Below are 26,120 nucleotides of genomic sequence, written 5' to 3' on the forward strand. Positions count from 1 at the left end.
TTGCGGCTGATTAGCACTATGCGTAGGGTTCATGATGGAACTTGAAGGCTTGTTAAGAAAGGGTACTGAACTTGGTGGAACTTTATAGCTTTTTAATGCATGACATCGGTACAAGGTGGCTCTTGTCAAAGTGTCAAAGACGGACGCCGGCAATAATCTCATTGCTGTTGCACAAGTTAGATTCGTTAATTGAAGAATGAATATTGAGTGAAGTGATTGTGAATTATCAGTAAATTGTGTAAAATTGTGTGTAATTCATCAATACAAAAGATTTAGAAATATACATATGTGTTTAAACGAAACAAATCTTGTTGTTTATTTCATCGATGACGCTTGCTTGAAAATAAAACACAAAGAAAAATAATCCCTGGCATCGTGGCATAAGGAAGCTGCTTAGGCGCTGTTTGAAAGACCCACATAGAACTTTGATGCTGTTTATCTACTGCAAAAGGCGAATTAGAGCAGCGATCTTTAGCGTGCCAAAATGGGCTGCTTAAACAATTCTGGCTATTTGGGTACTCTTTGGAACTTTGCGGCTGATTAGCACTATGTGTAGGGTTCATGATGGAACTTGAAGGCTTGTTAAGAAAGGGTACTGAACTTGGTGGAACTTTATAGCTTTTTAATGCATGACATCGGTTCAAGGTGGCTCTTGTCAAAGTGTCAAAGACGGACGCCGGCAATAATCTCATTGCTGCTGCACAAGTTAGATTCGTTACTTGAAGAATGAATATTGAGTGAAGCGATTGTGAATTATCAGTAAATTGTGTAAAAATTTGTGTAATTTATCAATACAAAAGATTTAAAAATATACATATGTGTTTAAACCAAACAAATTTTGTTGTTTATTTCATCGATGACGCTTGCTTGAAAATAAAACACAAAGAAAAATAATCCCTGGCATCGTGGCATAAGGAAGCTGCTTAGGCGCTGTTTGAAAGACCCACATAGAACTTTGATGCTGTTTATCTACTGCAAAAGGCGAATTAGAGCAGCGATCTTTAGCGTGCCAAAATGAGCTGCTTAAGCAATTCTGGCTATTTGGGATATAGCCTTATAACTTTCTGAGCAAAAATCTATATGAATGGTCGTGTGGTCAGATACGTGGGTATCAACACCAACGACCATTACTCAAATCTCACTTGCTTCAGTGCTGGTGGTTTCCGTTGGAGTTTAGTATTTAAACAATTGTATCGCCGTTCTAGTTCTAGCGATGCATAACTTCAATGCGAAACCATTCAACAGTACAGAGGAAATGAGAAAGCTCTCCTCCAAGCGATGAAGCTCAACTGGTTGGGGTATCCCACCAACAGAGAGCGCCACCAGCTTTTTCGCTATTTTTAGAATGCATGAGTCGTTTGCCGTCTGCTAAACGAAGTCTTTCTATATTCCGTTTAGGTAGAGAACTTGAGTCGTTTAGAAGCCGTTTAGTGGTCGTTTAGTGGATTTGTGGCACTTGGGGGGGCTCTACCCGACCGCTTAGGGCCGCAGCAGTGCTTCATTTGATACAACTTTATCGTACGTGCTGTCATTTGATTTTCGCTGGATTATTTAGATTGAAATGATTGTTTGGCTGAGTTTTATAGTTCAATGATTAAAAAAATGAAATACTAGATATATATATATATATATATATATATATATATATATATATATATATATATATATATATATATATATATATATATATATATATATATATATATATATATATATATATATATATATATATATATATATATATATACATCAGTATTTCTGGTCACTTTGCCAACAGGGCAAGGCGAGCTTTTTGGCGGCCACCGTCGCAAAACCGTCGCAAAACGTCAAAACCGGCGTCGCATGTACTGCAAACCGACGTCGCCGGCGAGCGAAACTCGCAACGATTTCGAGGCGCTGGCGACGGTCGTTTTTGACGTTTTGCGACGGTTATTGACCTTTCGAGCGAGCTTTTGCCCTGCGAGCCAGTGTGGCCAGATTATATTGGCAGATTTCGGCCAAAGTGGGTTTATTATACAGGTGGGCTTATCCCGAACAAATTGACAACCGTGCTATAGAAAAATGAAAACTAAATGACAGGAGGGGATTCGATCATTTGTTGATGTATGCGTGTGAAATCCAATGGCTGTTTTGGTTGATGTGTCGTAGTGTGGGTGAAAAACTACGTATCACAATCGAATCCACTTCTGTCATTCGTTCATTCAATATGGTCTTCCCGCCAAACCTATAAGCCCACCTAGTCCCTATACCCACTTTGGATTTCGGCAGGAGCACTGTTGAGAACGCAACCATTAAAATTTAATCAATTATTTTAACGATCAATTTCTTCTTCATTTTCTTCAATTTCTGAGGAAAATACAATGAAACAGTGCGAGCGAGCGTTCTTTTCAGTGGCACTCACTGGCGCTCTGCCTCGTGCATTTTAAAGGCATGCAATAGAGCGCATTCTCTCCGTGAAGGCGCTCCATCCGCCATTTTTAATTTTCAGCCCAAAACAACGGACTTCGAATCCGATCTTGGGCCGGAACCCCACCGTGTGTTTGTATCTACCCCTCGACTGAAAATTTAATTCTCTTTTTCTGTCAGGTGAGCTTAAACCGCGGACAGCGAGATTCAAATTCAAATTTAAATGATTTTCTTTGACGAAAAATTCTCGGAATCCACGCAACTGACATTTTCTACTTATTATGAACATAACATTTTAACGGAGAAAAATAAAAAGTGCCAGGCAAACAAACGTGCATCAGCGCGATAAGTAACAAATGAGGTTAGCAATCCTTGAAACAGCAACCCAAGCGCCACAGATTAAGCTTAATATCTGTGATTTTCGGTAGGATAAATGGAAAATCGGTAGTTTTAGGGCGGTCATCTGTGAATCGGTAGGCATATAAAAAATCGGTAGGAATACAGATAAATCGGTATTTCTGGTCACTCTGGCTGCAACAAAAAAAAGCGATGACAGCAAACGACACAAGCATAGCACAGTGGGAGTGCCGAGGGTCATCTTACTTATGTATTTATTTCTTTATTTTTCGTTTTCAAATGCAAATTAGGACTGAACTTCATACATAAGCACAATCAAACGTTCCTAATCCCTTTCTGTATGGATGTGCTATTCAAGCGTTGCAGAAATTTTGGTTTGTTTTGGTTCGGTTGGTGGTTACAGTGCTGAACCAAAAAAGGCAACGAAGCAATTATTCAATTTATTCGCATGAAAAGCCTAGTTTTGGTTTTAAATCTTATTTTTTAACTTGAAAATCAAGCACACTATTAAATATAAATAAACCATCTCATTCTTTGAATATTAAAAAAAAATAAAACATTTTACATATATGATATTAGAGTAAAAATAAAAAAGACACCGCTTTAAAGGACCAATAAGAGATGTAAATAAGAAAATGTGTATCCTTTCTATTGAAAAAAAGAAGGGCCAAAAATATGTTTAAAAAACCCTGTCCATTGCAGATGACCATCCGCTTTCCCTCGGTGCGCAGCAGAGCAGCAGACAGTAAACAAAAAAAGCAAAACCCGTGAGCAATTCGTGGAAAGTGCACTCAGCTGTTCCTGCTTATTGCCCTTTTCTGGCTTTCTGTGTGAATCGAAACCGCTCCCGTTTGGCCTAAATCATTCGTTCCACAGTAGCAGCAGCATCAAACCAAGTGCTTAAAGGTACGATCTTCACTGTTGGTCAATTGGTGCTATTCACGAACCGCAGTGAAAATTGTGTCGAAAAAAAACAATACAAAATCGCAGTTTAATGTACACGGAGGAAAGCAGCCCCCAGTATCGGGGAATCGTTCTCGCTTTCTCGCACTCTCGCGCTCTCGTTCTCGCTCTCCCTTTACTCAAGCGCGCGCTCGCACAGAAGTAGCGGGACGTGCTCGTACTCACTCTCGCTCTCTCTCTTTCTTTCGCTCCTGCTTTATCGCTGGCACTTTATTGTGGCACACCGACCCAAACCCCCGGGCCCTGTCGCGAATTTCGTCAAGTCTTCTATCGTCAAGCGGTGTGTGTTGGTGCCTGCTGCTTTTCTGCTGCTTGCTCTTCCGAAGAATAGTTTCGATTTTAGTGTGCTGAGGTAAAGAGTGAAGCATTGACAAAAAGTGTACCCCAACATTCTTCTGGTGCTGTTTATTTTTTCGTTCCCAAACTGCGTGCATTTTGTTCTACACTGTGTGGCCCCCGAACGTGCAGGTGTATTGGGTGAAAAGCGCGATTTAAATTAGTAAATGGTTCCGGTGGGGGGTAGAGAGACAGCTGCAGCGATATCAGAAGGAGGTGTGCGTGCGTGCGTTCATTGAATTTTGTGTGCTGTGGATTTTTTTTGGCTGGTATTTTGCTGCCTCTGTTCACGGTGTACAAAATGGATGCAGAAGAATGTTGTGCACCTCACCACTTGCGCCTATTCCGTCTAATTGTGTGCCGATTCGGTCTATGGCCGCTTATTCCTAGAAAATTTCTCCTTTCTCTCTCTCGCTCTCGCTCTCGCTCTCGCTGGGTGCTTCTGGTGTGTTTTTCATTGCTCGATAATCGCACACCATTTTCCTCGTTCTTTTGGGCTGCTGCTGGTAGGGTGTGGGGGAGATTTTCAGCTACAATTTATCCATTTTCTACCTAGCACGAAGAGCACACGCACGCACGCACTTGCACATGCCATGAGTGATTATCGTGAGCGATTTTCTCTCTCCCATCTCTATCTCTCTCTTTCCTTTTCGTTTTTTTTATATCGACGTGCGATAAAAATCACCACAATTGACGTGTGCGTGAGACAGACATAGTGCGAGAGGCAACAGTCGAGCGAGAGCGTGCAGAGTGCAGCCGAGAGTGAGTGACACAGAAAAACGCACACACACACGCGCACGAGGAGTTTCGAGAAATTTTCCACACTCTCTCTCTCTCTCCCCGGGTTTTGGTTGGGCACACGCGTTGGGCGAGAGTGGGAGTTTTCGCCGTCACTTCCGTGCTAACGTTCTTCGGGAAAGCGTGCGTGTGCGCGACACTGTTAGGGCCATCATCTTTCTCACCCAAGTGCTGCTGACCCACAGAAAGTTGTAAGGAAAATTTTGGGCCAAAAGCCACCCCTCGAACCTTATTTCCCCCCACCAGAAGTGTGTGTGCCTGTGGTATTGCAGCAGAAAAACAGTCCCGAAAAGTGTGTGTGTGTGTTTTGGCCATCTTTGCTATTCTTGGTCTGTCATCCGTAACTGACAGATCAGAGATCTGCCCCCCACCTCCCCCTCCGAGCCAGCTCATCCGTAGATACTAATTTTATTTTCCTTCCCTTCTCTTCAGCGATCCGCCGCATCCTAGTGACCCCTGTGCTCTGTGGTGGTGTAGTAGTGTGTCAAAATACGTGCGGTTGTGTGTATGTGTCTGTTTGTCAGTGTCATCAGTGCTGTGCGTGCGTGCTGAAGGGTTCGTGCAAATCTCAAGCAAAAGCAAAAGCTCAAAACAGAAACCTCTCACCTCTTTGCTTCTCCGCGTTTCTGGGTGCGTGTTGGTGCAATTGTGTTTCACACTGTGACCACAGAACCTCCGGAGAAACCCCCGGTGCAGAAAAAAATAGTGACACACCGTGACAACCCTGTGCAAGAGTGTTTTAGTTGGTTGTTTGGTGCACCGTTACACTGTGCGGATCGAAGAAGACGAACGACGCAAAGAAAAGGAGATCGAGCGCCAACAACAACCACACACACACGAAACTACTTCCGGTTCGCTTGGCATCGCCGAGTCCCTGTGTTTCCCTCTCGCACGGTACATTGTGTGCCTCCTCCTTTCTGTGTGTGTGTAGAGCATTTCGAGTAAGTATTTATTGCCATTGTGTGTGAGCTTCTTGCTGTGTCCTCCTCTCTGTTCCGGAAGATGTTATTATGTAAATAACATTACACATTTACACACCCATCCAATCCCCTCCTTCTCCCCCACATTTATCCGTCGTTATCAGGCAGCAACACCTTTTCTGTCCCTTTTAGTGGTTTTTCTGTTTGGTTTTGTTTTCTTAATTTTACTCTTTCCGTTTTTAACGTCCATTTAACGACCCCGTTCCAAACCTCCTTCTTCTTTCTATACACAAGGCGAATTGTGAAATCCTGCCCGTTTCCCCTGGGCAACCCCTCAGACCTTGGGATATTTGCAAAAGTTGTGCCAAAAGCAAAGTTTACTTACTTTGATCGGTTTTGCCTCCACGGGGTAATGGGAAAATTACAGCCCACACACACAACGGCTCAAACACATTTAAAACGTGCACATTAAAAAGTGGGTGGGGGCAGAAGGGACAAAGGTGCTGTCGACTAAAGAGTGTGTGCTTAATCGAGAGTAAATTCATTTCACATCGCCGACAACATTTTAAACAACACACCCCCTTACCACCCACCCACACACACACACATACACACGCATCACACATTTACTACCAGTCGGGAAAACAACCTTTTCCACGAATCGACCCCTTTTCCCTTAGCCCCGGGTTCTCCTTTATTCGTGCTCTCTCTCTCTCTCTCTCTCCTCTCTATGGAGTTTGGCAAACAAAAAAACATGCTTTTACTGCATCCTGACGCTTTACTTCCGGTTTGTTTGTTTGGCAATTTGTTTGCGGTACGGTTGGCGCACGCGGTCTGCATATCCGCCTCCCCCTCAACCGTCCTGTCCCGGGACCCGGGTTTGCTGTCTATGCCTTGGCTGGCCTCCCTCCAAGTTTCAAGGTGGTAAAACCCCGAAAAGGTCCTTGGTACATGTAACTTACACATTCCTCCCAGTGTGTGTGTGTGTATGATGCAAAGAACTCCAAAAGGGGGAAAGCGAGACGAAGGAAGAAGGTGTTTAAGGGAAGAAGGTCGTTTTATGCCAACAAACCAAAACCCAAAAAAAAGAATCATCTAATGAGTTTTCTTGCCTCTTTACCGGTTTTTGGTGGCCCTGGTTTTCCTCTTCCTTCCCATTTTCCCTTCGCCAAGATGTGTTTGTGTGTGTGCCCTAGGTTCGGTGCGCCAAAATTCATGGATTTCTGCCTTTGCTCTGATGACCTCGAGCACCAGAGGGTCCTTCTTTTCGAGGGTTTTTTGGCAAATGGGAACGCATCGTATCAAAACGGGAGGGGAGGGTTGCACATGATGCACGGGGTGCTGCTGTCGGGAACTGCTTTTGCCTTGCCCTATTGATGTGACGTGCTGCGTTGAGCCCATGCCCCCATGATGAAGGTATGCTGCATGTTCTCGAATTTCCGATACGCAAACGAGTTCCCCGTGGCCGAAAAGTGCATCGTGGCGGAATTTTCGCTCAGTACACACATGGGCGCACACAGTACAGCAGCGCGTCATCATCAAAGGCTCACAGGCTCTTCAAAACAGGAAGGGTTTGTTTTTTGGCTTTTAGCTCTCCTTGTTTGTACCGTTTTGGTCGTCATACCTTACGACAACTTCGCACAAAAACAGCAGGACCTGGGAACGACACATTCGTGCGAAAGATGGACACCGAGTGGTGTGTGTGTCCTACAAGAAGGGGTGATCTAGCTTCTCACAATGCTTAGCGAATGGTGGTTGTCTACACCGTATTTTTTGCCACACTCTCTATTAGGTGTGTGTGTGTGTATTGGGAAACAAGGAGCTACTAATTGCTTTTCAATTGTGCTTTCTGTGGAGAGACAGCGACGGGGGACAAGCGCAAGCTAGAACCTGATTCCTGACCGTACCGGAAGACTTGGCTGTGTTTGGTTTTTAATTGTCCAGTTGTCTTTTTTGCCTCGCGATGCTGTGAAGTGCTGAGGTGTTGTTTTGCAGGTCCTTTAAATTGACGGTTGACGGAAGAAGCGGGGAGAAAAAGCGGGCTGAAATATGGGTGAAGGGGAATACAATCATTAACAGTCGTGCCTTTGGCATGGTGTGTTGCAAGGAGCTCTTTAAATTTCAATTTCAAATAGCAAATCTTAACACACACTTTCCGTGCAGGCGAGGCTATGTTCAAATGAAGTGCAGCTTTGGTTGTATTGGTAGCTTTATTTACTATTCGAATGGTTAAGAGGTTCTCAGCCACAGAGTTTGTCTGTTGAATTGTCAAATATCGATTGGAAATCTTGCAGAATCTTCTTTAATGTTGTTCGTCACGTATTTCTTATAAAGGAAGAACATGAAGAACGTACATTTTTAGACGATTTTTGAGTAAAAATGTATCTTACGGGACACACCTTCAGCATGATTTTCAACAACAACAACCCTGTATTGAAATTATGAAACTCCGATTCTCTTCATCGCGAAGATTGAGTCACATTTTATTGAGTGTCAAAAACTGAGGCCAGCGAACGTTGAAGTTTATTAGTATTATTATTTATTGGTTAATCTGCAACGGGCCGTATGGCCTAATTAATATGGGTAACAGTACACACAGAAAAAAAGCATTACAAATTCAAGATTTGTATCGCAATTCACTGAGCACTGAGTTGAAATGTTGAAGTCGAAGCATTCCGAAACAGTGTGGAATACAGCCGACATGCGGAACATAGGTTCAGACCGTCCAGCGCTGGAACGAGGTTGAGCGACCCGTAGTGTCTCTCTAGACCTAAGTGTTCGGGATGGTGCATGGATATCGACTCGATGCAACAAAGGGCGATGAGTCAATAGAGCCATTTAGCAAACCAGCGATGAAAGAGCACTGTGCATTGCGTCTTCTAACCGAAAGAGGTTCAAGGCCGAGATCAAGATGTCGTGAAATATTATAATCTAAATATTGAAACAACAAATTTTTAATTATGGGGCCTTTCGCGATTCTAGTCAGCTTTTTACAAGGAATTTGACAGTTGGAGGCTGAAAGCATGTTAACACTCCACACACAAAATTAGCCTGCGATTTTCAGTCTAGATTATTGTAGCCTCAAAGCTAGAATTAGATTCGAGTACCTGCTAAAAAAATGGAAAAAACAAAGTGGTGTTTACATTTATCCCAAGGTGCATTAAAGAGATCTGGTGATGGAATCCAAAATCAAGGTGTATGTAGACCAGGTGGTCTCCTAACCTGTTTTTTATAACCAAATTTGAACGTCGATTTTCTACAAGACTTGCTCAATCTCAATCAAGAGGGTGAAAACTTGCTCAATCAGGCTTTCTGGTAGCTTGACGAATATACAAAACATTCTTAAAATCTTCATTCTGAAGCAGAAGCGATAAAAATCAACCTTCTACATACATACACCTTGGGATAAGCCCACCTGTATATTGTACCCACTTTGATCGCTGCACGAAAACTGCTTTACAATGCAAACAGCTGCCAGGCTGAAATTTCAGCCTACGATTTAAAAACCGTAAGGGGCCCAATGTTGAGATAACTTCTGCCGAAAGCCATCGCAGATGAGTGGAAGTTAATTCATAATAAAACATTGATTTAGAACCAATCTCTTATACAATATTTTCAAAGAAGCTTGAGATGAAAGCCATTTTGACGTTCACTTTAGCTAATTGGTAAAAGTTTAAATCTCGCTAAGAACATACTCACTGCTTCTATCAAATGTGTACATTTTTCCATTCTTCTTCTTCTTCTTCTTCTTCTTTGGCACAACAGCCGCTGTCGATGAAGGCCTGCCTGTATCACTAGTGGACTCGGCTTTTAGTGACTTATTTATTACCATAGCAGGTCAGACAGTCCTACGTATGGGGGCACGTTATATTCGGGGCTTGAACCCATGACGGGTATGTTGTTAAGTCGTACGAGTTGACGACTGTACCACCAGACCGGCCCATTATTCGAGGTTTATTTTCTAACATTAACTTTAAAAAGTAAACATTATAATTTTGATTAAATTACTCAAATTACTGAACTGTTCAGCTTAACAGTTATGAAGTCATCACAGGGCGCATTATAGGCTTTCGAGGGCCGCATATGGCCTACGGGGCTTGGTTTTAGATCCTTGTCTTAGAACATTTCAGGGCGCCTGGATGGACAACTAGCAGTAACTAAGGAATGCTAGACAAAGATCCTGTGTAAATACATAAAAAAACTCATTTAGCTTCGCCGTAAGTCTTTTCTCGTTTAAAATACTGCTATGGCACCTGTAAAAACGTACAAAGAAAGATTTCTTCCCCAATCCACTGTATAGCTTGGACATTGCTCCTTGGGATTACCGTCTATTCTGATCGGTGAAGCATGTTCTGGTTGTGCAGGAATTCTTGAATTACGATGAAGTCAAGTCATTTATCGGCGTATTGATATCGACCAAAGCATCGTGTTTTTTTTACCGGGATCTAAGCTTATTGGTACATAAATGCAAGAATTTTGATACATTTATGCAGGTAATGTTAGGTAGACATTATCCATTGGTAAACCATCTTTCACATTGTAATATTTCGACACGGCACTAGGTCGACGATGTGCAGAAAATCGGCCAGAATTTAATCGATAAATAGTTTTGAGTAGCATAAAATCTGCCGTCATTTCAATCGGTGAAATCAAACGTTTTAATTGGCCTGTCAAATTAACGTCACTATATCGAACACGTACCAGCTTGTGTGTGTACGGTGTGCTTCAGCGAGCAAAAGCCAGCAACGGTTAGCCAGCCGATAACGGATAGATCAAACCAATATATGTATGCTAGCGAGAACTTCTTGAGCATACAACCAGTCACGCACCAGTATTTGCTTGCACTATGTTGATGTGGCGAACCAGACGATGAATACCATCAACATTGTGCATTATGTTGATGAAATGAATGAATACTTCCAACAAAACGCTCAATTCTGCGCAAATGATGCATATGCTATTGATTTCGTAGCATCTTCCTTTCTTCTGTTTCGTAATACCAATCTGCATCAGAGTGCACATAAAACGCAAATTTCCAATTCCCGAAGACGACCTCAACTTTCCGCCCATCGTCTCATCGGGATAATAGCACCCACGATCAGCTCCAATCAGGTTAAAGATGCACCCACTTTACCTACCATTTCGAATTGATATGTAAAATCAGTTCTAGATAAATGGAACTCCGTGCTCTTTCTCTTTCTTCCCTTTGGCGAGATGTGAAAAACCGATCTTACGCAACCTTGTGTGTGTGTGTGCCTGCGTGCGCCATAAAAGGTGCAATGAAATGCAACACACAGTCAGCGGTTGTACCCGGTGGGAGAGGAGGAGTTTTTAGCCTAATTAATCGCTCCCGCGCTAATGGATCGTGGGGATACGAGTCACGATGGCTGGTAGTAGTACACTTACTAAAATGGGACTTACCTTTCCTGTATTTTCAAACTCCTCCGCTGCGTTGTTCTGTGTGTGTGACCTACTTTCTTTGGTGGGCGCCGCCTCCCCGTTGTAGAACAAACCTCCCCAAAAATGGACCCACATGATGCGCTACTGCACTCGGAATCGAAATCCCTCCGATTCGAAAACCAATCATTTATTTCAATTTCTTAAAGAAAATCGTTTTGACACAGGTGCATGGTAGGGAGCAATGCCACTACTTTGTTGTTGTCGATGCTTGGGACTGCGAGGAGTCGCTGTGTCAGTGGCTTTGGCCGTTCGTTCATTCACCACACACCTCTCCGGTACAAGGAAGACTATGCTGATGATGACGATGCTGATGATGATGATGATTGGGTGAAAAAAAAAACTAATACACCGAAAGGTCCGAACGCCCGAAGGCGCTCGTGCGTGCGTTCGTGTGCATATCCTTTTTGGCGTGTTGTTTTTTTAGCTTTGCTTGCAACTTTTCTTTCCCCTGGCGTGGTGCTGCCCAAATGTCAAAGCGGCGCGGGGTGCTGTAGTGTTGTGTGGGTGTGTGGGTCGTCATTTTCCACATACCTACACACGTACAACACTGCCCGGTGCGCGGCGCGAGAGAGATAAGGAGAGAGCGTCCGCGCGATGAGTGATCATCTAAGTAGCTCTCGCACCCCCACAGCCCGCGCGAGTGAGTGCCGGTGAGTGGCTGATGGTTTTGCGAGTCGGGGCTGTACGCATCGGATGCCGTTCGCACCGCGTTTAGTACCCAGTTTGCCATTGTATCGACCGTTTACTGTGCGCGCTCTAGTTTCTCTTACCGTAACCTCTGTCTGTGTTTGTGTGCGTGTTTCTATAGCTAGACCAGAAACAGAAATTCTGTGTCTCCGCGTGCGTGCGTGTACATGCGCTTTAGTGTGTGAAGCTGCGTACCACCACCTTTGCATACGCGACTAGGTGCCGACGACGATTTGCTTTAGGTGTGTGTTAGTCCTAGGGTTAGTTCGGTTTTTTTTGTAAGTCCTATTTTTGATACATTTAGGTGTGCTTTCGTGTGTGTGTGTGTGCGTCTGGATTGAAGATTTAATGCACACGCTTTTCATAACGCAACGATCTAAAGTGTGCTGTTGGGCACGCGTGTGTTGGAAGACTGTGTTCCCTCCGCACATACACATCTATTAAGCAAACGGTGTGCTGTACCTTTTTCAAGGGTATCCCTTTTTCGTGTGACGATTGGGTGTAGTAGTAGTAGTGGCGCTGTGCGTGCTCTTTGTTGCCTGTATTGCTCGTTCAGACTCTATTGACAAATGGTGAATTCTTTTTTTGCTGCTGTTGCGTGGGTGGCTCTTCACCACGCGACACACACACATACAGCTCGCATTCCGTTAGTGTGTTGTTCCCGGCTCTCTGCTACACACCCGAGTCGTGCATTATTTGCTTCTAATATATTGCCTTTTATGTGTGTGACGTGTGGTCGCGGTTTCAGTTGAAGGCGTGTTGTTATTACAATAAGGGAATGGAATTCGGGTTTTTTATTACCGTGCGCGCGTGCTGCGTTACGACTCGATTAACGATAAAAATGATTTAAAAACTCCAGTAAACAAAAAAACCCGAGGGTGGTGAAACGTTCATTCTATCACAATCCATAAACAATGTGTCAAAAGCAGTATGGTGTATCTGCATATTTGCATAACGTTTGGAATGGCGAGCAAAACCGAAAGAGGCAACATTAAACTTGAGTGAAAAAATTGGAAAAAAATAGCACCCAAAGCGGAGAAGAGTTAATAGTAATGGATAATCATAAATAATAGGGCAGCTATATAATTAACAAACGTACAAAGCGCGCAAACCCCTGCGGGTGACAAATTGGTTAAACAAAACTGTGACGCCCTCTGCCAAAACAGTGGTCAAAATGGAACGCGTGTGGGGCTTTGCTAACAAAATGTGGAGCAAAAGTGAGAGTGGTTTGTGTGTGTGTGTGCGCGTGGCTCAAACAACAACAAAAACGCCCAGCATGTGCTTTTTTTTGGTTCGGCGGACGGAAATATCATTTAGTGATTGAAGATGGATTTTTCCCACCGAAGGCCCCGAAAGGGGAAGAGGAAACATTTATAATATCCACACAAGCACACAAGCGCACACTTACACGGGCGGAAATGATGCAAAAGTAGTAGTCGCTCCCACCACTGTGTGTGTGTGTGTGGACAGGTAACAAAACGGCAGCAAAACGGTCTTGTGAGTGTTTTCTTTTTCTTTCCCTCGTGACGTGGTGCGGCTGCTGGTGGCAACGGTTGATGTTGATGTTGTTGTGCTCTCTGTGATGCATCCGATGCGCGTTTACCACCACTTCCAGGTGCAACAGCAGCAGCAGCAGCATCGCGATCTCGCTGCGATAGTTTGCTTTCTTCTCTCTCTCTCTCTCTCCCCCCATACCCACATACACACCCCTTTCTCTACTTTTTCCCTATGTATAAAGTGTTTTGTTGCTCGTGCCAGGTGAAAGTGAAGACGGCGAACTTATCGGCAAACGTCGTCGCTGTCTCTTGGTGTGTGTGTTGGTATTCTATGATGCGCGTGTGAGGTGAGATGAACGATAACACGAACCCTGTGCGGTTTCTAAGCAGTTGCGATGCTGGTGTGTGCCGTTGCTGTCATTTGCACACATCGGTCATGTTCAGCATCTATCGCACGCTCTCTCATCCCCTGGGCACTGTGTGTGGTAGTGCGTTTAGCGCCTACAAACCTTTTTGTCGCATTTGGCAGCGATTCTGGTGTGTTTTTGCTGCTACCTGATGGCCGCCTCTTTGCTGTTGCCCTTCAGCACCTTGTGCTGCTGTGTGTGTACCTTTATGCGGGTTGCTTTTGCTTTTGCTTATTACATCCCACACACAGAAGACTGCATTTCGGACCGAAGTGCGGCTGCCTCCGGATGTGCTCTTAGTACACCACTACTAACACTGTCGATGCGACAGATGTCGCGCTCTCTAAAGTGTGTTTGTTGCGCCGTTTCACCCGTGCGCCTACTAATACACACGGATTCCCCGACTGTGGCTGTGCGTGGTGCCCTCCCGGGGTGTGTGCAAATGCGGAAGGGCGGGGGAGAGAACCCTTTCGGTCTTACGCCATGTGCATTTTATGACCGTATGTGTGTGTGTGTTTTTTGGGAGGGTGTACCACAGTAACAAAACACATTGCAAAATATACGCGATGGATGGTTTCGTTTGAATTACGCAGCCTAAATGTCTCGATTGCCATCCATCTTCACCATTTGCTCCCGGTGGCGCCGCACACCACTCAGGTGCGTTGGCCAGAATATGTCAATCACTACTCACGACTCGTGTGTTAGTTGCGGGGGTCTTGTTTGAACTTTGAAGCAGGCCGGTCTTTGTACCTGCCTTGCCGCCAGTCCGTGAGGGTCCGGGAGAAGGGGTGGGTTTTAGAGCAAATAATAAAACACCAAAGGGCCAACGCACCGAAAAGCAATAACGTACTATCGAGCACAGAGCGGTAGCAGTAAAGTAGTGCATATGGCGAGATTGATTAAGGGATTTGAGTCAATGTATTTGAACTCACCAGTGTACCAGAAGGTACTTAGTGAGTTAATTAGTCCTAGTTGTCAAGAAATAATTTGTTTTTGCCAATTGATGTAGTAGTAACGAATTATTTTCGCCCCTTTTGACATTTGACAATTTTGACATTCGAGAGAACTCACTCGAACGATTTTTGTATCGTTTGACATGTTGCATTCCCGTTGGAGTAAAGGTTGCTAGATTCTAGTTGATGAATCAAAAATTGGCATCGTATCTCGAATTGAGTAGTCAAATTAGACAGAGTTACTGCCGACCACTTAAACAGGCGAAAACGCGCGTACGACATAACAACATGCCCGTCATGGGTTCAAGCCCTGAATAGATCATACGTAGGACTGACTATCCTGCTACTTACTTACTTACTTATCCGGCGCTACAACCGCTTTGCGGTCTTGGCCTGCCTCAGGAGTGTCCGAAACCGCTCACGGTCTCGCGCCTTCGTCTGCCAGTCCGTTATCCCGGCCTTAATGGCGGACGCCTCCACGCCATCTTGCCACCTCAATTTGGGCCTACCACGCCTCCTCTGTCCTTGTGGACGGCCTAAAAAGACTTTACGGGCTGGGTCGTCCGTTTCCATGCGTACAACATGGCCAGCCCACCGGAGCCTGGCGAGCTTAATACGCTGTACGACAGTGAGGTCGCCGTACATCTCGTATAGCTCGTCATTATAGCGGCTCCTCCATTGTCCTTCCACACATACGGGGCCAAGTATCCTTCTGAGCATCTTCCTCTCGAACGCGGCTAAGAGGGCTTCGTCAGATTTGGACAGTGTCCATGTCTCAGAGGCGTATGTGAGTACTGGTACTATATAGGTACTATATAGTCCCAGCTTCGTCCGTCGCGACAGGTTCTTTGAGGTGAACTGCTTTTTCAGGCTGTAGAATGACCGGTTGGCAGCCAGCATCCTTGCGCGCAACTCAACTTCCATACTGTTGTCGTTGCTGACCTTTGACCCAAGATAGGTGAATTCTGGGACGACTTCAAAAGTGCGTTCACCTATCTGTACATCACGCCTACGTAGATTTGGATTATTTATTGGTAGGTCCGCTGATGTTGCCACCATCAGTTTGGTCTTTGCCTCGTTTATCTGCAATCCGAGGTTCTCTGCCGCCTGCTCAATCCCTTGGTAGGCTTCTGCTACATAGGAGAGCCGCAGACCAATGATGTCTATATCATCAGCGTATGCCAGGATCTGGGTTGACTTATAGAAGATGGTTCCCGTAGTCTCCACCCTCGAGTCGCGGATGGCCCTCTCTAGCGCCAAGTTGAATAGGAGACAGGCAAGCCCGTCCCCCTGGCGCAGACCCTTGGTGGTAGCAAAAGGTCCTGAGAGTTTTCCATCCACCCTCACCTGGCATGTGACGTTGGTCATAGTCATTCTAACTAGCCTTATCAGTTTGGCCGGGATTCCAAATGAGCTCATAGCGTCGTACAGTTTTACCCTGGCTATGCTATCGTATGCGGCTTTGAAATCTATGAAGAGATGGTATGTGTCGTTTCTGTATTCAGCCATCTTCTCCAAGATCTGCCGCATGGTGAAGATCTGATCAGTGGTTGATTTTCCGTTTCGGAATCCTCTTTGATAGTTTCCTACTATCTCTTCGACGTGCGGGACAAGGCGATCCTGAAGGATCAGGGAGAATATTTTATAGGCAGTATTCAACACCGTAATACCCCTGTAGTTGTTGCAGTCCAACCTGTCTCCCTTCTTGTATATGGGGTAGATGATGCCGAGATTCCAATCACAAGGCATCGATTCGCTATCCCACACCTCAGTAACAATTTGATGAATCTCGTTTTCTAGTCGTGCACCTCCATTCTTGACCAGTTCGGCCGCAATTCCGTCGGTTCCGGGTGCCTTGTTATTTTTCAGCCGACGGATAGCCTTTCGTGTTTCTTCTATGCTAGGTGGCAGTAGCATGACATTATCTGCTAGTGGCGCTTCTAGCTGTTCGCTAAACTGGTCATTGAGTAATTCATCAAAGTACTGAGCCCACCGCGAGAGGACCTCTGGCTGGTTACTGACCAGATCTCCATCCTTGTTGCGACAGCAGGTTACCTTAGGTACAACGTTGTTTCGGTGACCTGCTATCGCTTGGTAAAACTTTCGTGTCGGTCCGTACGCCTCTCTGGTTTGCTCGAGTTCCCGCATGTTTTGCTCTTCCAAAGCATGCTTCTTGGAGCGGTGAACTCGTTTCTCTTCGCGTCTGAGCCGTGAATATTCCTCTGCGCATGCCCGCGTTCTATGCCGTTGCTGCATCGCTCGGTATGCAGTATTCTTACGTTCGGTCACTAGTCTGCATTCATCGTCGAACCAGCCAGATTTGGTGTTGCCACGACTTGGTGGGAGTATATTTCTTGCACAGTTTATTATTTTTGTTTTTAGAGCGTTCCACCTCTCGCTCGTAGTTTCATATCTGTTTTCTGGTAGTAGAGACTCGTCTAAAGCGGCTTTGAATTCCTGTTGGACAGTAATGTCCCTTAGAGAGTCCGTGTTGAGCCGAGGCTGCGTGTTTTCTCCGCCCCCATTGGCGCGGGGGCGGGCGATTCTACAACGTATCACTAAGCCAACCAAGTAGTGATCGGAATCGATATTGGCTCCTCGATAAGTTCTGACGTTTAACAGGCTCGACTGTCGTCGGCGGCTTATTAACACGTGGTCGATCTGGTTGAAGGATTCGCCATCCGGGTGCGCCCACGTCATTTTGTGGATGTCCCTCCGCGCAAATTTGGTACTTCCTACAACCAGATTGTTCGCTGCGGCGAACTGGACCAATCTACTACCATTATCGTTACTGTGCTCATGCAGACTGTGACAGCCAGTGTATTGGCGGTACATTGGCTCCCTACCGACTTTTGCGTTGAAGTCCCCCAGGATGATTTTGAGGTCATGCCTGGGGCACGCATCTATAGTTCTAGCGAGGCGGCCGTAAAAAAGGTCCTTCTCCTCTTCCTCTTTATCTTCGGTAGGGGCGTGAACGTTTATGAGGCTTATATTAAAAAATTTGCCTCGCATGCGCAGGGTGCATAGCCTATCGTTTATAGCCTTGAAATCTATGATTACGGATTTCAGCCGGGGACCTACGGCGAAACCCGTTCCGAGCACGTGGTGGCGGTCGTGGCAGCTGTAGTAAATGTCGTAGCATTGCTTACCACGCCTGTTGTGCACACCGTTCCCTAGCCACCGAATCTCTTGTAGAGCTACGAGGTCCATGCTCAGCGTGGCTAGGGCGTCATCAAGTTGTTTCAAGGCTCCGGCTTTGCTAAGAGTGCGTACGTTCCATGAGCCCATTTTTATCGTTGTCCGGGGGCATTGCGTTGGGTCGGTATCGTTAAGTCCGTTTCGTATCCTTCTGATGCTTTCTGTAGTCAGTTGTTACGTGAGACTGGGTGACTGGCCCTGCGCCCACGTGGCCGTTTTATTTTGCGTCGGGTTGCCCCCCCGACGTTCAGGCACCCAGTTTCCCGGGATACCCACCCCCCTCCTGGTTCGCCATATGCCACCATCCGCCCAAGGGGTTGGATCTAGCCCGTGTACCCAAGCTAGGATATATGGAGGCACATGTTACCACTCTGCACGACGAGGACGTGTCGGAATAGGAGTTGGATGGGAGAGCCTATGTTATCCCTCGGAGGGCTTCGGATCCCATCCCATTACAGAGCTACTATCCTGCTATGGTAACAATAAGTCACTGAAAGCCAAACTCACTTCACTAGTGGGTACAGGCAGGCCTTAACCGACAGCGATTGTTGTGCCAAAGAAGAAGAAGAAGAAGAAGAAGAAGTTCAAAACATATTGGTCCAGGTTTTTCCCGCGTTTTCTTGGATGCTTCATAGCAACACACTAGTTTTCCTCGACATGAATAGCTCTCTAAGCTGATTGTTCCTTGAAGAATCACTTTAGAGAGATTTCACTGTATATCAATAGACAAATTTAATACATTTCCCACAAAATTATGTAAATAGTTCATTTCAAATAGGTTTTTACTTAATAAGTTTAGTTTACATGCACTCCATCCGCCGGTTGCTCTGACCAACCGTCAACAATTCTAAAACAGGTACAAAAAGACAACAACGAGGTATACGAAAGAGTACATAAGTAGTGTTCATAAGTGTACATATATACCTACGGTAATGGATGAATGGAGAAGGTACTTAGAAGAGTTCACCATAGCAATTATCAATATGTTCCTATTTCTTCGGAGATATTGCGAGATCTTTCCATTCGAACTGCTAAATTTGCTATCCAAGTAAAACATTCTTACCATGACCGTTAGCGCCAACTGGTGCAATCAGTGGAAACTAAGCGGTGTACTATTCTTAAATGTTAACCATGAAAATAAATGTAACACATTCACTCTCAACGGCTCTGCTGTGCTCGTCGGTGCCGGTGGTCTGGTGGGCGATTACCATAGATGGCACGAGCATTCTGCCCTATTCTTGACCCTTCATTTATTAACTGTATCTGGGCAACATCTTTTACATTGACGCGGACCCTTTCGGTCCACCATATTCATCGCCTTCCGTGGCACTCACTCCACAGAGGAGTCCGCTTTTCGAATTCAGTGTACGATTGCGATCGTGCGCCGTGTGTGATGATGTCTTACTTGAATTGTGCGATGAGAGAGCGCTGGTTCGCGCCCGCACCCGTGTGTCCCGGCCGATCATCACACTTATTGTCCGTCCCATCCCCATCTCGATGCAGCTGTGAGTTCGTTAGCTCCCTTTGCTTACCCTCCTGCTTATCCCCCCCCCCCCCCCCCCCGGTACGATGTGTGTACCCACCCACCTCCCCCGGGTTCGTTCAGTGTCGCTGTTTTTGTCGTCCATCGGTGTCAACCGAAAACAAGCGAATCGCCAGCACCTATTTTTAAAAACGAAATTAGCCATAAAAGCGTGTGGCATACAAGACAGAAGATGCAAGACAGGGCGCGAGCGCGCGAGCACGATCTCGCTCGCGTTCCTCGCGGATAAAGCGTGGTGTGTAAAGTGGCCCCCCTGTCCGTCCGCATCGCCCGCACGATGAACAGCAAGATGCCGACGAGATACAAACAACCACTTCCCGTAGGTGTGTGCTAAAGAAGGGGAGGAGGGAGTGTTAGAGAAAGGGGTGCTTCGGTGGGGGCTCTGATGAGACAATCGGTTGATATCTCAGAGTGTGTGTGTGTGTGTGTGTGCTTGTTTTTTTCGGTGACTATTGTACACGGGACTATTGCGCGGGATGTCACGGGATCGAAGGGCAAAAAGAGCTCCTAGAGTGGAACGGGGATGGGGTAATTTAAGCGAAACAGAAATACGCACACAATAGAGACACTCTCAGCAGGAGGTAGGGTGGTCCTGGTGCGAATGATTGGTGGGATGAAATTATGCTTTTTTACTGTTTTTGATTCAACTCCCTTGTCCTTCCCTCCCTTCTACATTGGACAAAGTTATTAGAGAGGAAAGAGGGCTGCTTGAAACGTTAAAAAAGTAATTCGGAAAAAACAGCAAGAAATAGGAAATAGGAAAATAAGATAGAGCAAGCGAGAAAGCGCGTGAGAGTGAAATGCAAGGTGGATCGTTCAGCAAGACCGCGAACCCCCTCGGGAAAGGGTGGGTTGCGATGGAAATCTATGAGTGCTTGATGCATTTTCGTGCACAGGAATGCGTGAGCACCACTCACTCTTTTTTCCGGTCTCCCAACTCACGCTCTCTAAACGGAGCTCTCTCTCTCTCTCTCTCTCGTGAGCAGAGAGCGAGAATGAGTGCCCGCTTTTCCTCGGCACGAGCGAGCTCTCATCTTCTCGTTGAGCGGGGTTGGAAAACGTTAACAACGATGCCCGTTTTTTCCTCTGCCATAATTCGCCACAAAGGGTACGCTTGCTGCACACTTTTTTTTCGACGTTTTTCCTCGATAATTGTGTGTATATAGTTTCCGATTTCGGCAAAAGGGAAAACTTGTCACCAAAACGATGATGTTATTTCATCCATCGCTTCTCTCCCTCTTTTTTATGCTTTCTCAACCGTTTCCAAAGTTTAACTAAAGCGACTGATACAACAGTTAAACGGATTAGGTGGAGAAATGTGTTTCTGTAGATTTGATTTCGGTCCCATTCGGTTCTCGCTTTGCTCGCTTTTATTTTATTAAATCTCCGCTCCGCGTGGTCACACATCCATGCAGAAAAGGATAAAAATTATGCTAAATGCTTCCCCACACGGGTTGGATTGGACGAGTTTGGCGAGCGAGAACGTTCTAGCCCCCCCCCCCCCCTTTTTTTAAAGCGTTTCCTCGTCCCGTGTGTTTTCCCCGTGCACGTGCAAATCGTACGGCGGAAATCCAACCGATGAAACGCGGACTAACTTTTCGGGCAAACTTTGCTGAAACTATGCGATACATTTGCTTAGCTTCCTCTTCAACACCCCCGTCCTAGTACTGCGTTTTCCCCCTCTTTCATACACCCACCCATGCAGCACAATTGGATATTGAAATTCCAACGGTGTGTAGAACCAAGCGATCGTGTTCCAGGTTGGGAGGAAAATTCTTCACCCCTACCACCACAGTTCTGTTGGGAGGATATGATGGTGGTTAGAAGGCGGATTGGGGGTCTGTGGAGATTAAAAGAGCGAAGTGAGGATCGGTTTTCGCTTCCAGTTTTCGAACAAAATGTAGGGCAAAGTGTCTCGGGCTGGTGGTGGTGGTGATGGTACACGGTGCTACGATAAGTGAAATCTCACTGGAATTTCTCCAGACACACACACACGCGCACACACACAGGACGCTCTAGACTGTGCGGGTAGACCGGCTGGCCTTTGAAGACGTCGCTGTGCTGTGAGCAGCATTATGTAAAATTATGCATTTTATGCAATTATCGTCCCACATCGTTACCGGTGGTGGCACACGCTCCGCAAACACACGCACACTCTCAGCCACACAGCCACCTCCAGTACAAGGAGACCGGGTCTGTCTGCCTGTCCGGACGGGGTGCGGCGCCTGCAGGGGAGACTATCCGAGTAATAATTAAACGATCGTTTTCTGGTTCTGAACGAGCGTCTCGTGGCAACTTGACTTTACTCTTCGGTGTATGCTTTTCCGTTATCGACGGGTTACCCTGGACACAAACACACAAAAACGTACAACCAACAGTTTGTGAACCTTCTGTTTGAGAGGATGTAAGTCAAGCCGGCTGACGGAGTAGACAATTTGATGAAGGACTCGGAGAAATGAGTGAATTTTGCTTCAAAAATCTATTTGCAATTTATTCAAATTACATGCGGTTCAACGCAAAGAAGGTGCACTTTGTAATGCAGCATTGCACAAAATTAATCAACCAGATGGTTACGACGTTGTGGATTTAGAATGAAATGCTCTTGTTTGACTTTCGTTGTGGCTAAATCTAACCCCAAGTCATCATTTTTCAAGTTGCACAAATTATAATTTTATGTATAGTAACAAGAAAATTTTAATTGTGAATGTTTCAATGAAGCCATTTATGTAGTTATGCTTTCTCAGGAGTTAAAAATGGATCATCAGTTTTTCCTCTAGTAACAATGAAGTTACAGACTTCAAAGATCTAAAATGACATAAATGTTGTCAACGAACTGCTCAAATACCTGGAGAAAATGGTTGACTCACAGACAAAAATAGGTGTCTTAAAGCCAAAATGTAGCCACAATGCCTGTATCTTGTACGGATGGAGGAGGATGTGTGTTTTTTGTAAATACTTTTTGCATATTAATTCATACTTCTACTAAGTATTATGAAGCTGCACAAAATAAGTGATTTCTGAAGTAAAACAAATGTGTATTTTTAATGGTCAACTGTGTTTTTATCCATTTCAGTACATCATATTTTCAACTACTGTTTATTCGATTCTTAGAACTAATTTCTCTAGTACCTCCTTGTACCAATACTCAAATACTGAGCAATGCCTAAATACATTTGATGTTTGATTATTGCTCGATCGAATAGAAAATGGAGTTGCCAGTCCACCAATACTGGGCCTTATTGTGTAACCCAAGCTTCGATAATCGGGTCCTCCCCGCGAGTGTGTCCTGCTGGTTCTACCAGGAGCGCACCGAACATAACCTACATTTCTCCATCTCTCCAATCGCTCGCGCTCTCGGTGGAAAACTGTCCTTTTGCTTCTTGTCCCCGTTTATGACGTCCCTCGCCAATAGTTTTTGCGAGCACACAACACTCACGCTGCCGGGACACAGATGTGCCGTTCTAATCGATATTTTCTCAATGGTGTCCAAGACTGGAACAGCAAAGGCACGAGATATTCTGCATCCGTCAGCAGATATTCCGTACTGCTCTTTGTAGTACTTTTGTGTGTTCGCCAGTGTGTTCGATATGGACAGACTCCAGCCTCCTGGCTCAGATTGGAACTGAAATGGACGCTTGTTGTTCGCGCACGTGAGAAATGCGCTTTGTTTTTATGATGCTTCTTCTGTATGATGCTCGCTCACCTACCTCACCAGGTGGTAGAATGAATGAGCTTCCAGCGCGCTCTAACCGAATTAATTACAATCAGGGCCATAAACTGACGATTTGTTGGGGGTAAACTGTTGTTTACAGTAATCTTAAAAGTTGCTGATAATGGTGCCGAGTGAGACCGGTGGACGACCACCCGTCGGGAAACGATATCAAACCGAAAGGGAGGTCCTTTGATAATGAACGCGACCACCCCTCACTGGTATCGTTTGAATGAACCGGGAACATATCTTATCGCATTCGTGTGCACACTGATAAACGGCATAATCTTTCCCCATGGGGTTGGACAAAGCTGATGTGGCCGACCGGTTAATTTTTATCATTTCTCTGCCACAGTGAGGCTGGTTGTGGAATGTTGATTGATACGTTTGTTTTTGTTTAAGCGTTGTTGCATTCCCGTTAGTAGCTTGAAATTCTATTCTTAATAGGGAGTTTTGTGACCCAAACGGGAAATTTAAATGTAATTAAAACTGCATCCAAACAACTGTGCTAATACAAGGTGTATTAATGGTTATGGATCTAAGTGGATAAAAAGTAATTTTTTGCACAACTTAGATAGAGTCCTTAGAAGTTATAGTCAGACAATGCCACCATTTAGTAAACAAATTGCAAATAAATTAAATTTAACATGGACTTGAGTTCATCCAATAATTCCTGAACAGCATATTAAGAATTATACTTTATTAGGAGAGCAAAATCCTTTTAAAAAGACGTTTCTAATTGCAAACGCCCTCTTTTGGAAAATGTCAAAAGTAAAGATGGGACGCTGTTTTACATTTAAAACCCCATTCCCATTGGTACATTACTTACTCTATGACAGATACTAAATCCATGCAGACTTTCTTGCCAACCATGCATAAAATTCGTTTAAACCCTTGCATGAGCAAATTCATTCTAAATTAATTAATTCTGTGCATTTCGTAATCCTTCCGCCGCGTCTCGCCCCAAAAAAAAACATGATTTGTTGCCGAGAATGATACGGAACGAAACGGAACTTACTTGGAAGCGCAGAAACTCAGAGCTTTTCTTCGATTTGACTGTGCCAGGAGAAATTCCTCCCAAGTTACCAAGTCCCTGCACGACTTGCAGCATCATAGGTTTGTTACGGATCAAGCCGCTTTTACGGGGAGACATTTAAAAGCGAGGCTTGGATTTACTGCAGTTGAGTTGATATCAAGCGGTTGTCGTTTGTCTGCCGCCGCTGTACGCGACGGTAAGGAAGGAGAATTAATCATTGCTTAATTTTGTGCTCTCGCACGGTTTAAACTATTTTTCTTAAGTGTACATTTGCACAATTACCCTTGCTGTAGGACTGTAACAATTTTGGCAAAGTAAGCTATTTGCTTTATATATTGTTAAACACCTTTGTCGAGGGCTGTTGTGTTTACTAAGTACATTATTGTTGTGTTTGTGTGTGCCTTTGGTAAGAAAGTAGCAGCAGTACTTGCTGTGCAATTGATAATGATAGGCAAGGCTGCAATTTTTTGACCCGAAATGACAAACGAAAGCAAAAAAGCATATAACAGCACACGAAGAAGCTACACCATTTGTCTGACAACATCAAGTAGAAAAGAACCGGGAAGAAAGCAAATCAATGCATGTATAGCAGAGACGGGGTACACTTCGCTGCGGTGTTGTGAGATTGTTTTGCCCATTTACCAACCCCATCACGCGACGCTCTTCCGCTCAAACGGCCGTGTTGTACGCTAGGTTTTGTGTCAACTATTGGTCGTTTGGTTGGTTGGTTGGTTGGCCCAGCGCAGTGGCCCAGAGGCGCACGGACGAGCGACGAGCGGGAATGATAATCACTTTTTGGTTGATTTTTCGCTCGAACACAATTAAAAATAGCCCTTGTGAAAATCGTCGTCCCCACCATCACCTCATTGCAGCAGATTTGTGTCGTTTGCAAAAACTTCTTCGTCCTCTTCTTGTTCTGCGCGATCATCATACACGGGTGGTGTGTTGCGGCGCGAAAGGGAAATGAAAGTGGCTTCTTTTAATTCTATTTGGCGGAATCCGAATCAACGCCATCACCACCGTTACCATGATCCTGTAGTAGTTCCTGCGGGGTGGTGGGTGAACCTATGGCGCGAAGGTGATGAAAGAATAAAGAGATGAGGAGTAAATGGCATCAAACCTAGGCGGCACAACAGTCACAGATTAAATTGTAACATTTAAGAAAAGCTACAAAACGCTTAATGGGTTGCAAATATGGTAAGAGAGAGAATTTAATAAGAAGGTGGAAATATGGAAAGCGGCAAGTTTGTTGAATTAAACGCACTTTTTCGTGTATTTGTGAGCAAGGGGAGGTCTGAATAAATACGTTGGGTTCAAGAAATGATCAAATTAAAAGTGATGCATACAGCTTTTTAACCACCTTACTTGCTGTTGGCGAAGACGCGAAGGTAAAGGGGAGAGTGAGCAGTGTGCGATATTTAAACTGTTTTCCCTCCCGGTGGCCCTGTAAATGTGTGTGTTCGGTTTGGCGGTCCATCTCCTTCCGACACGCGCCACCGAAAGGCTGGTTCGCTCGATGAAACATTTTCCTCTATTTTTTCTATTACCCTGCTCCCCGAAAACCCGCTTGCAGCCATATTATGCACAACCATCATACCCGCAGCATTTGCGGTTGCTGCTTCAGAGTGATGAAAATTTGCTGAAATTACGCCTCGTATACACAGTGTTCCATTCTCGCTCTCTCCCTGCCTTGGTGTGCAGTTGGCTTGGTAGAGATGGAAAGGTTTGGTACAGATTTTGTTTAATTCAACTATAATGACACATTTTTTGGCTCATTTAAAGGAAGAAGAGCGTGCGGCCGACCGCCCGAGAGATGGTTTCCGCATTTCTGCGGCGAGAAACGAGAGGCAT

The 26,120-nt window shown here is 45.1% G+C and overlaps 1 protein-coding gene across 7 annotated transcripts in view; it reads left to right on the forward strand.

Annotated features, from left to right (window-relative positions):
- Nucleotides 1-3,515: 3,515 nt before the first annotated feature.
- The window catches only part of LOC1276190 (protein boule), a 63,281-nt gene continuing 40,676 nt past the window's right edge, over nucleotides 3,516-26,120 (forward strand). For 2 of the 7 annotated variants that reach the window (XM_061652375.1, XM_061652380.1), the window contains exons 1-2: nucleotides 3,923-4,078; nucleotides 5,293-5,801. The gene's annotated coding sequence lies outside the window, so the exon portion shown is untranslated. Of the gene's footprint in view, nucleotides 3,670-3,922; nucleotides 4,195-5,292; nucleotides 5,802-11,937; nucleotides 12,170-26,120 lie in introns of those variants that run through there. The other 5 variants (XM_061652379.1, XM_061652381.1, XM_061652377.1 and 2 more) reach the window with 4 other exon arrangements.

This window comes from Anopheles gambiae, chromosome 2 (assembly GCF_943734735.2).
Source record: "Anopheles gambiae chromosome 2, idAnoGambNW_F1_1, whole genome shotgun sequence".
NCBI classification, from domain to species: Eukaryota; Metazoa; Arthropoda; class Insecta; order Diptera; family Culicidae; genus Anopheles; species Anopheles gambiae.